General features: G+C 31.6%; 1 non-coding gene across 1 annotated transcript; it reads left to right on the top strand.

The window, feature by feature from the left end:
• Positions 1–6,848: 6,848 nt before the first annotated feature.
• Positions 6,849–6,955, top strand: LOC139869666 (small nucleolar RNA R71). Its single transcript, XR_011766250.1, has one exon. It is a non-coding gene; the product is annotated as a small nucleolar RNA R71 (small nucleolar RNA).
• The last annotated feature ends 5,292 nt before the right edge of the window (positions 6,956–12,247 follow it).

A 12,247-nucleotide genomic window follows, 5' to 3' on the forward strand; every position in this document is an offset into this window, starting at 1 on the left:
ATATTAAGAGTAGTTAATAGTATTTCGTAGCATAATATGAACTCATTTATAAAAGCTTTTTCTTCATATTAGCGTTTTATAAGTTTAAATTCGGGTAGTACCTACCCGTTAAGTTCATACTTAGTAGCTAATATACAATTCAACTACTACAATTCTATATGAAAAACTGATTATAATAATACTTCGCGCTCAAACTTTTATACAATATTTTACAAACTTACAATACCGTTTATTTTACATAAAGCATGAAATATAGCACACAATAACTTTGATACAAGATAGTTGTAAAGATAATTCTAGCTAGTACACAAGTCGTTCAGCAAAGGCAATAAAGACACGTAATTCATACGTCCAGAAACAAGTCATGCATTCTGGTTTTACTAGGACTACTTCCCATCCTTGGTCTTGTGGAACATAACCGTTATGGCCGTTGATAAGACAGCGTGTTGTAACGTCGTCAAAGGGACGAGGGTTACGTAATGTCCAACAGTCCCGTAACAATCTAAAAACCTCATTTCTTACCCCAATTACCGACTCCGTCACTTGTGGAAACGTTTTGTTTAATAGTTGTAGGCCGATGTTCTTGTTCTCACTTTGGTGAGAAGAGAACATTACTAATCCGTAAGCATAACATGTTTCTTTATGTTGCATGTTAGCCGCTTTTTCTAAATCACGAAGTCCAATATTCGGATATATTGAGTCAAAATAATTTCTTAACCCATTGCGTAAAATAGCATTTGGGTTCCCCGCAATATATGCGTCAAAGTAAACACATCGTAACTTATGGATTTCCCAATGTGATATCCCCCATCTTTCGAACGAAAGCCTTTTATAAACCAAGGCATTCTTGGAACGTTCTTCGAATGTCTTACAAACTGATCTCGCCTTAAATAGTTGTGCCGAAGAATTCTGACCGACTCTAGACAAGATTTCATCAATCATGTCTCCGGGTAGGTCTCTTAAAATATTAGGTTGTCTATCCATTTTGTGTTTTTATACTGTAAAATAGACAATAGTTAGATTCATAAAAAAAATACTTATTAATACAAGCAATTTTTACATATATCATAAAGCATAAGCACACTATATTACATATATTACACCACACGAATACAACTATCTTATTCCGACTCGCTTGTTTCTTCTTCTTCGGTTTTGGTTCGTTTTGCCAAGTTTCTAGGGATATATGATGTTCCCCTAATACGAGCCGTCGTTTTCCACATTGGTTTAGAAAAACGTGGTGGTTTAGAGGTTCCAGGGTCATTGTTACAACTTATGGACTTCGGGGGTTGACGATACATATAAAGTTCATCGGGGTTGGAATTAGATTTCTCTATTTTTATGCCCTTTCCCTTATTATTTTCTTTTGCCTTTTTAAATTCGGTTGGGGTAATTTCTATAACATCATCGGAATTCTCGTCAGAATCCGATTCATCGGAGAATTGGTAATCCTCCCAATATTTTGCTTCCTTAGCGGAAACACCATTGACCATAATTAACCTTGGTCGGTTGGTTGAGGATTTTCTTTTACTTAACCGTTTTATTATTTCCCCCACCGGTTCTATTTCTTCATCCGGTTCCGATTCTTCTTCCGGTTCCGATTCTTCTTCTGGTTCCGACTCTTCTTCCGGTTCCTCTTCGGGAACTTGTGAATCCGTCCACGAATCATTCCAATTTACATTTGACTCTTCATTATTATTAGGTGAGTCAATGGGACTTGTTCTAGAGGTAGACATCTATCACATAATATCAAACGCGTTAAGATATTAATATATCACATAATATTCACATGTTAAAAATATATAGTTTCCAACAAAATTTGTTAAGCAATCATTTTTCAAGTAAACACGGTCGAAGTCCAGACTCACTAATGCATCCTAACAAACTCGATAAGACACACTAATGCAAAATTCTGGTTCTCTAAGACCAACGCTCTGATACCAACTGAAATGTCCCGTTCTTATTGATTAAAAACATTCCATATTAATTGATTTCGTTGCGAGGTTTTGACCTCTATATGAGACGTTTTTCAAAGACTGCATTCATTTTAAAACAAACCATAACCTTTATTTCATCAATAAAGGTTTAAAAAGCTTTACGTAGATTATCAAATAATGATAATCTAAAATATCCTGTTTACACACGACCATTACATAATGGTTTACAATACAAATATGTTACAACAAAATAAGTTTCTTGAATGCAGTTTTTACACAATATCATACAAGCATGGACTCCAAATCTCGTCCTTATTTAGGTATGCGACAGCGGAAGCTCTTAATAATCACCTGAGAATAAACATGCTTAAAACGTCAACAAAAATGTTGGTGAGTTATAGGTTTAACCTATATATATCAAATCGTAACAATAGACCACAAGATTTCATATTTCAATACACATCCCATACATAGAGATAAAAATCATTCATATGGTGAACACCTGGTAACCGACATTAACAAGATGCATATATAAGAATATCCCCATTATTCCGGGACACCCTTCAGATATGATATAAATTTCGAAGTACTAAAGCATCCGGTACTTTGGATGGGGTTTGTTAGGCCCAATAGATCTATCTTTAGGATTCGCGTCAATTAGGGTGTCTGTTCCCTAATTCTTAGATTACCAGACTTAATAAAAAGGGGCATATTCGATTTCAATAATTCAACCATAGAATGTAGTTTCACGTACTTGTGTTATTTTGTAAATCATTTATAAAACCTGCATGTATTCTCATCCCAAAAATATTAGATTTTAAAAGTGGGACTATAACTCACTTTCACAGATTTTTACTTCGTCGGAAAGTAAGACTTGGCCACTGGTTGATTTACGAACCTATAACAATATATACATATATATCAAAGTATGTTCAAAATATATTTACAACACTTTTAATATATTTTGATGTTTTAAGTTTATTAGGTCAGCTGTCCTAGTTAGTAACCTACAACTAGTTGTCCACAGTTAGATGTACAGAAATAAATCGATAAATATTATCTTGAATTAATCCACGACCCAGTGTATACGTATCTCAGTATTGATCACAACTCAAACTATATATATTTTGGAATCAACCTCAACCCTGTATAGCTAACTCCAACATTCACATATAGAGTGTCTATGGTTGTTCCGAAATATATATAGATGTGTCGACATGATAGGTCGAAACATTGTATATGTGTCTATGGTATCTCAAGATTACATAATATACAATACAAGTTGATTAAGTTATGGTTGGAATAGATTTGTTACCAATTTTCACGTAGCTAAAATGAGAAAAATTATCCAATCTTGTTTTACCCATAACTTCTTCATTTTAAATCCGTTTTGAGTGAATCAAATTGCTATGGTTTCATATTGAACTCTATTTTATGAATCTAAACAGAAAAAGTATAGGTTTATAGTCGGAAAATAAGTTACAAGTCGTTTTTGTAAAGGTAGTCATTTCAGTCGAAAGAACGACGTCTAGATGACCATTTTAGAAAACATACTTCCACTTTGAGTTTAACCATAATTTTTGGATATAGTTTCATGTTCATAATAAAAATCATTTTCTCAGAATAATAACTTTTAAATCAAAGTATATCATAGTTTTTAATTAACTAACCCAAAACAGCCCGCGGTGTTACTACGACGGCATAAATCCGGTTTTACGGTGTTTTTCGTGTTTCCAGGTTTTAAATCATTAAGTTAGCATATCATATAGATATAGAACATGTGTTTAGTTAATTTTAAAAGTAAAGTTAGAAGGATTAACTTTTGTTTGCGAACAAGTTTAGAATTAACTAAACTATGTTCTAGTGATTACGAGTTTAAACCTTCGAATAAGATAGTTTTATATATATGAATCGAATGATGTTATGAACATCATTACTACCTCAAGTTTAGTAGGTAAACCTACTGGAAGTGACAAGAAATGATCTAGCTTCAAAGGATCTTGGATGGCTTGAAAGTTCTTGAAGTAGGATCATGACACAAAAACAAGTTCAAGTAATATTTTTACTCGAATTAAGATAGTTTATAGTTATAGAAATTGAATCAAAGTTTGAATATGAATATTACCTTGAATAAGAAAGATAACCTACTGTATATAACAAAGTTTTCTTGATCTTAGATGATTACTTGGAATGGATTAGAAAGCTTGGAAGTAAATTAGTAAACTTGAAGGGATTTTTGAAGTGTTCTTGAAGTGTTCTTCCTATGATGATTATAGCTTGATTCTTGAAGTGATTTTTGATGAAGATGATGATTAAATACTAGAAAAATACGTTCATAATAGTGTGTGTGTGTGTGTTGAGAGAGAATTAGAAAGAGAATTGGAAGTGAAATGGAGTGAATGATGAGTGGTAATTGGTGAGTGGTGAGTGGGGTTAAAAGGAGTTCTAGTTAGTTGACTAGCTCATGGTAGAAGTTAAAATTGATTAGTCATACATGACATAATCAAGAGTGGAATCCCATGCTAGTTCCTATTGGTATATACCCATAGTAAGTACGTTTTCAAGCTGTGTATAATATGGGTAAGAATACGACTAGAATTCTTGATGAAAGAAAAGAATGGGAAAGTAACTGTAACCATTTTCGTTAAGTATGAGTGTTTTGATATATGTCTTGAAGTCTTCCAAAATTATTTTAATACATCTAAATACACTACATGTATATACATTTTAACTGAGTCGTTAAGTCATCGTTAGTCGTTACATGTAAGTGTTGTTTTGAAACCTTTAAGTTAACGATCTCAATTAATGTTGTTAACCCATTGTTTATTATATCTAATGAGATGTTAAATTATTATATTATCATGATATTATGATATATTAATATATCTTAATATGATATATATATACATTTAAATGTCATTACAACGATAATCGTTACATATATGTCTCGTTTCGAAATCCTTAAGTTAGTAGTCTTGTTTATATGTATATAACTCATTGTTAATATACTTATGGAGATACTTACTTATCATAATCTCATGTTAACCATATGTATATCCATATATATATCGTCATGTCATTTTTACAAGTTTTAACGTTCGTGAATCGCCGGTCAACTTGGGTGGTCAATTGTCTATATGAAACATATTTCAATTAATCAAGTCTTAACAAGTTTGATTGCTTAACATGTTGGAAACATTTAATCATGTAAATATCAATCTCAATTAATATATATAAACATGGAAAAGTTCGGGTCACTACACCTAAGCTGAGATTTTTCTTTTTTACGCGCACAATTGCATCTGCAGTATTTAGAAAGGGATGCCCTAGAATTAGGGGAACCTTACTATCTTCTTCCATTTCAAGAACAACGAAATCAGCAGGAAAGATTAAGTGATTTACTTTAACCGGTAGGTTTTTAGCAATGCCAATAGGATAGTTGTAAGTTCTATCAGCTAATCGTATACACATCCTAGTTGGTTTTAAATCACCTAAGTTCAATTTTAAGTACAAGGAGTGAGGCATAAGGTTAATGCTTGCTCCTAAATCAGCTAATGCATCGTACATTACTGAATCTCCTATTAGACAAGGAATGATGAAACTTCCAGGATCTCCAAGTTTTGGTGGCAAATTTTTCATTTGCAAAATTTCCGAGCATTCCTCATTAAGGAATGTGGTTGAAACTTCTGCATATTTTCCTTTCTCTGCTATAAGATCTTTGATAAACCTTCCATAATTCGGCATACCCGCAAGAACATCTACAAGTGGTACATTTATATAAATTTGCTTAATCATTTCAGTAAACTTGTTGTATTGTGCTTGTAATTTATCTTTCTTCAAACATTGCGGATATGGAATTGGAGGTTTGTATACCTTCAATGGTGGTTGATTTTGAGTCTTCGGTGCACTTGTGGTTGGCATCGTATTTTCTTCCACCACATGTTCGTTTTCTTGTGAAACATGAATAGGAGTGAGAGGCTTTGGAATCTCTGGGTTAATGGTTAACCCAGTTTGCCTAGTGATAGAATTAACTTGTGATATATTACTTGAATTTTGAGTTTCCTTACCATTAGGGTTTGGTTGCGTGTTTGATGGTAAAGTTCCTGATTGCCTTTCAGCAAGCAATTGGGATATTCTTCCCATATCTCTTTCAAGGTTTTGAATTGACGTTTGATGATTCCTTTATACTTGCTCGTTTTCTGTTTGGGAATGATGTAATTGTCTCTTCACTTGCTCATTCGTTTCTAATTGACTTTTGACAAAATTCATCATAACTTCTTCAAAGTTAGATTTCTTCTCTACTGGTTGCGTGTTATGATTTTGTTGTTGATATGGTAATTGAGGTAACGGTTGTTGTTGGAAATTTTGTTGAGGTGGAAATGGAGGTTGGTTTCATTTTAAATAACCAGGTGGTCCATTTCTTTGAAAAGCAAAATTCTTCGGGTTTTGATATCCTGGGTTTGCAGGTTGATAATTAGAATTCCCTCCTTGAAAATTTCCTTGTCTTTGATTGGCCATAAAATTAACTTGTGCTACTGAGTTCATTGGCCGATCATTTATATCACAATCTTTCGTAAAATGTGGTTGTCCACAGATTTCACAGCCTACTTGCAATGCTAAAACTGTTGAATTTAGTTTCTCTATTTCTCTTCCAAACTTTTTGAATTGATTCGACAGTGAAGCTATGGTTGTATTGTTGTCTTCATTTTCTTCAAGGCTTACCACCGTTCTTCTAGTAGTTGATCTCTAGACGGTGTCCATTCAAAAGTATGAACTGACATGTCTTCTAACATGTCATACGCTTGATTTGGTGATTTGTACATAAATACTCCTCCAGCGGAGGAATCTAATATACCACGAGTATGTTCAACAATACCACGATAAAAAGTTTGTACTATTTGCCCTTTTTGCAATCCGTGTTGCGGACAATTTCTTAACATTCTTTTAAATCTTTCCCATGCATCATAAAGAGTTTCATCCGCCTTTTGTTTAAAAGTGGTGATTTCAGTTCTAAGTCTTTCAGATTTTGCCGGTGGGAAAAATCGGGTAATGAATTTTTCTGTAAATTCATTAAAAGTTGTGATAGAATCAGGTTTTGATGCTTTCAACCATGCTTTTGCGTCTTCGATTAACGAATATGGAAAAGTTCTTAACTTAAATGCATCTGAAGAAACATCTTTGTTTTTGTACAGTTCACATAAATCTTCAAAAGCTTCTAAATGTTCTATTGGATTATTATTAAGTCTTCCATCGAATTGGTTTTCACGTACCATGTGCATAAACTGCCCCTTAACTTCCCAGTTTTCAGCCTCAATTTCAGGTCTTCTTATAGGTTCAAGTGCGAGAGGGGGAACAGTTTGTCTGGTATTCCACATCGGTAGATCATTTGGATCAGGTGTTACTTCAGCCATTTCTTCTTTAATGACGATGGTTTCTGGTTCAGTTTTGATTTCTGATTGACCACTAGTGTTTCCTACTTGTTTTTTGATATTTTTCGGTGTTTTCGGTTTACTAGTACTACCTAATTTGTTTTTGTTTTTCTTGTTTTAATCTTTTGTTTAAGTTTCTTTCAGGCTCTGGATTAAGTGCAACGAGTTTATGATTTCCTGAACGGGTCATACAATTACAAAATTGTATGTAGTCTTGAAGGATTTATTCACTAAGTGTATAAACATTGAACTTTCTTGAAAATGAATTTTCACGAAAGGATCGAATAACAAAAAAACAATGAAAAAAACCTTTAAACAAACAGATTTTCCTTCTGATTTTGCCCACGTTTCAAATAGCCAAAAGATGCAGCAGGGGGCAGGATTCGTTTGGTCCCCAATATAATTGAGTACTGTTTGGCTCCAATAACCCAGTCCACGTACAAATCCAACTATTACTACGAATCAGAAAAATTATCTATTTATTTAACTGCCAACTTCCCCGGCAGCGGCGCTAAAAAGTTGATGTTCATGATCGTGTCCTTTTATTTTGATCGGATTTGAATTGAAATTATTACACAAATTGGTTGTGATTATATGGCGTTCTTATGATTTAGGATTGATTTCACACATATAGGCAACTTTGTCCTATCCGAGTAGTAATAATTCGTTGGTAAATCCGGTTCGTTCCACAGGGAGATGGAGTTTTCAAGGCTTTAATCGCTAAAAGTTAAACTTATTTAAAAGGGGGATTTTGGATTAGGGTTTACTACTTAATTGAATGGAATTTAAATTTAATTAAAACGAAATAACTAAATTAACGACAATAAAAATACAATTTAACTAATTTGACAAAATAGAAGAAATAAGGTTTTTCATGGCAATTTAGCAAAATATTAAAAAGTAATTAAAAATTACTATATGGTAAAAAGTGAAATTGATGAGATTTTAAAATAAGGTAAAGTAGTGGCTACTAAAATATGTTCCCTCTGGATTATGGATTGTTTTTAAGTCCGGTTACGATGTTTTAATATATATCCTTATATTTTATCTTCCGATTTATAAAGATTTAACTAACTAAAATTAAATCTAACTTTCGTTAGATCTCGTTTTAGCGAATTAAATTATACCCCGACTATTCAAATTGATATTTAATCCAGTTTTAACTTTCGTTAAAACCAAAATTATAACGGTCTTCCTTTTTTTATAATTACACGATTATATAAACTATAATATTACTCAAACCACCGAATCACACTTCTAAATTGTTGTCAATAATTTGTCCATATGTCCGTCTAGATCACCGAGGTGTTGAAGCATAATTTATGTAAATTTAGTGCACTTTCGCTTATTAATTTAATAAATTATGTGATAGGGGTGAAAATATTAAATTATATAATAATGGGTCGGTGATTAAACTTAATGTTAAAAATAGTCAAAGTTACATCATAATATTATAATATAGTTCAATCCATTCGTCCAGAGGTTCTACATTTTAGTCACCATTATGGGTATTTAGTTGGACATTATAACGGCATAAAAATATAAATTATATAAAGTAGACATGGTAACAATACTAATAATAATAAACGATAACAATAATAAATAATAAATAACGATAATAACGACGATAATAATAAATATTACGATAACAATAAAAATAACCACAACAACAATAATAATAATAATGATAGTAATAACAATGATAATAACGATAATAACGATACGTGAAAATAAAGTTGGGACGTGGAGACTTACAACGAGTTGGAATGGTAAAAAGCGATATTATTAGCGTAGCGGTATACGGACAGAACTCCGACTTAAAACCCGTAAACTAAACGTTACAATACCCTTATTATTAAAATTAACTTAAATTAAAATTATAAATATAAATAATATATAAAAAAACAGAGATTTAGAAATGAAATATGAAATATGGTGCTTGGATTCGGCAGAATGCTTCGAGTATTTATAGGACAGTTTTGAATTTTACGGCTCCGCGAGTGCGGCACTTTTGTGCCTTACAGCTCTGCGAGTGTGGAGCTTCAGATTCCAGCTCACCAAATTTTTGGTATTTTACTTGTCGACATATTATTAAATATATATAATATATATATAATTTTATATAATTATATAAATATTATATTATATTCTTGTGCATGGTTGACTTGTAATTTTCGCTCCATTGTCTCGTACGTTTACACCCGGTTTATGTCTCCGTCCCGGTTTCTCGAACGCATTTTCGTATAATTTAATATCGTGTACTTTGTGTTTCGCGACTTGTATTCTTGTCAATTTTTAGACGTTGTTTTTCGATAAATTAAACCACTTGGAGTGTAACTTGTACGTTCGAGCATTTTGAACGTTTTCATCTTTCAAATCTTCGTTTTCGTCTTTAAATCTTTATTTTCGAGCGATCTTCGTCTTTCGTCTTCGCACTTATTTATTTAAACGATTACAACTAAAAATAAGGAAATTACAATTAAAAACATTACATTTTGGAACGATATTACGACTAAATATATGTTCGTTTGGAGCAATATCAGCAGGTAAATTTTGCACCATATTCTCCAAATTGATTACTCGAGTGCGAAGCTCGTTGACTTCTTCCTTTACTCCAGAATGATTGTTGGTCGGAACGAGCGGATGAATAAGGTTGAGTGTGATGGCCCGCCAAAATCCCTATTGACGCAGCACATCATTCATCGGTCTCATTGCGAGGTTTGCCATCTATATGATACGTTTTACAAACGTTGCATTCATTTTAAAAGATGCGTTTTCTATATAAGAAAGTTTTAAAATTTGTATACATTTTTAAAGCATGTACATAAATGTTTTCGACTTGTGGTGATTTCAACATATAGACAATCCCAATAAATGATAGTTCATAATAATACATCAATAGACTAAACAGTCAAAATATAATACATATTAATGTTTGAATGCAAAGTTTCCTTGAAAAATATGTCATGTAAGACTCCATGCACATAGCAGTTAAACAGCGGAAGCTTCTTTAATACCTGAGAATAAACATGTTTTAAAGTGTCAACCAAAAAGGTTGGTGAGTTCATAGTTATATCATAAATAATGATTTTCAATAGTTGTAATAGACTACAAGATTTCAGTTTCATAAATAACCATACACTCGCAAGTGTATAAAAGCATTCTATAAGTTGTGGGCACCCGGTAACAAGCCTTAACGTTCATGTTTTACCCTCTGAAGCACACCGGATCTGGTGCGTTTAAAATAACCTCGAAGTACTAAAGCATCCTATAGTCAGGATGGGGTTTGTCAGGCCCAATAGATCTATCTTTAGGATTCGCGCCTACCAGTCATACACCAGTAGTTATAGTTACCAAGCTTAGGGGATATTTCTGGTTTAAACCCACGTAGAATTAGTTTTAGTACTTGTGCCTATTTCGTAAAACAGTTATAAAATACGCATGTATTCTCAGCCCAAAAATATATATATTGCAAAAGCAATTAAAAAGGGAGCTATGAAAACTCACATATCAATATTGTGGTTCAATATTGTAGGAAAAGTATGCAGACGCAACGGAAATGATAAATGCAAGGTTGGCCTTTGATTCACGAACAATACCCCCGATCATTACCCATAACCTCCATAGCTATAACCCATAATTTCCCTAGCTTCATCCCGCTCAAAAACCCGTTTGTAATCACTTGAACATAACCCCGTCGTAGTATTTTATGTATAATAATAATACTACTAATATTAATACTAATAATAAGATTAATAATAATAATAATAATAATAATAATAATAATAATAATCCTACAGAGTGTATATATGAAAATAGATATGTGTGTATGTGTTTAATTTTGCAATCGATCGATCGATCGATATATATAGTTAGAAAATAATATTATAATAATAAAAGAAATCAAACGTGTTTAATTATAATAATATAATAATATAATAATAAAAGGAATCGTACGCTTATAATTATAATAATATAATAATATAATAAAGTAATCATATAATAATAAAATAATAATATAATAATATAATAAAGTAAAATATAATAATATAATAATAAAATCGAATCGATTAAGATTTTAAAAGTCGTATTTATTAAATACTTTAGGGGGTATTTTATGTAACTTATAATTAATAATTTCTATCATATCTCCTTCATGTGAATAGTAAATTAATTAATTTTGTTTTATTTACTATTCAATGAATAGTAAATGAATTAATTTAAATTCAACTATTTAAGCTACACATTGTTGTACGTTGTGCTTTACAAATTGTACATTTTTAATTTAATTTCGTTTTTTAAAAAAATTACAAAAATTATATCATAAAAATAAAATGACTTAATACGTACAATTTTTAATTTGAAATAGCATCGTTTAATAGTAACTTTTTATCATTTTATATATATAAATATTATAAAATTTAGTTTTCTAGAACAAATTATATTCAAAATCATTTTAGTAGGAGGTTATAATAATAGAAATTATTAAATCATAAAACGTCTTCATTTAAGAAAGTAAAATCATAAATCATGACGGGTTCGAGTTTTAAATTATAGGTTGTTCATGAATCGTAGGGTAAAGTCCAATGGTTAATTAAATGTATGAAAAACATTTTACTGCAACACATCAATTTGCTTATCTTGCCGGAGTTATCAGAGTTTAATTTTGATCGAAATTTCCGGGTCGTGACAGTACCTACCCGTTAAAAGCAATTTCGTCCCGAAATTTGATCGAGGTCGTCATGGCTAACAATTAAAATGTTTTCATGACTCATACGACCTGAGGATTTAAGTTTTATCATCAGTGAGTAGTATGGATAAAACAATTTGATTTTATGAAGCGTACGAGTAGATTTATCACAAAAGAATGAAATGAGTAAA

This window comes from Rutidosis leptorrhynchoides, chromosome 9 (assembly GCF_046630445.1).
Source record: "Rutidosis leptorrhynchoides isolate AG116_Rl617_1_P2 chromosome 9, CSIRO_AGI_Rlap_v1, whole genome shotgun sequence".
NCBI classification, from domain to species: domain Eukaryota; kingdom Viridiplantae; phylum Streptophyta; class Magnoliopsida; order Asterales; family Asteraceae; genus Rutidosis; species Rutidosis leptorrhynchoides.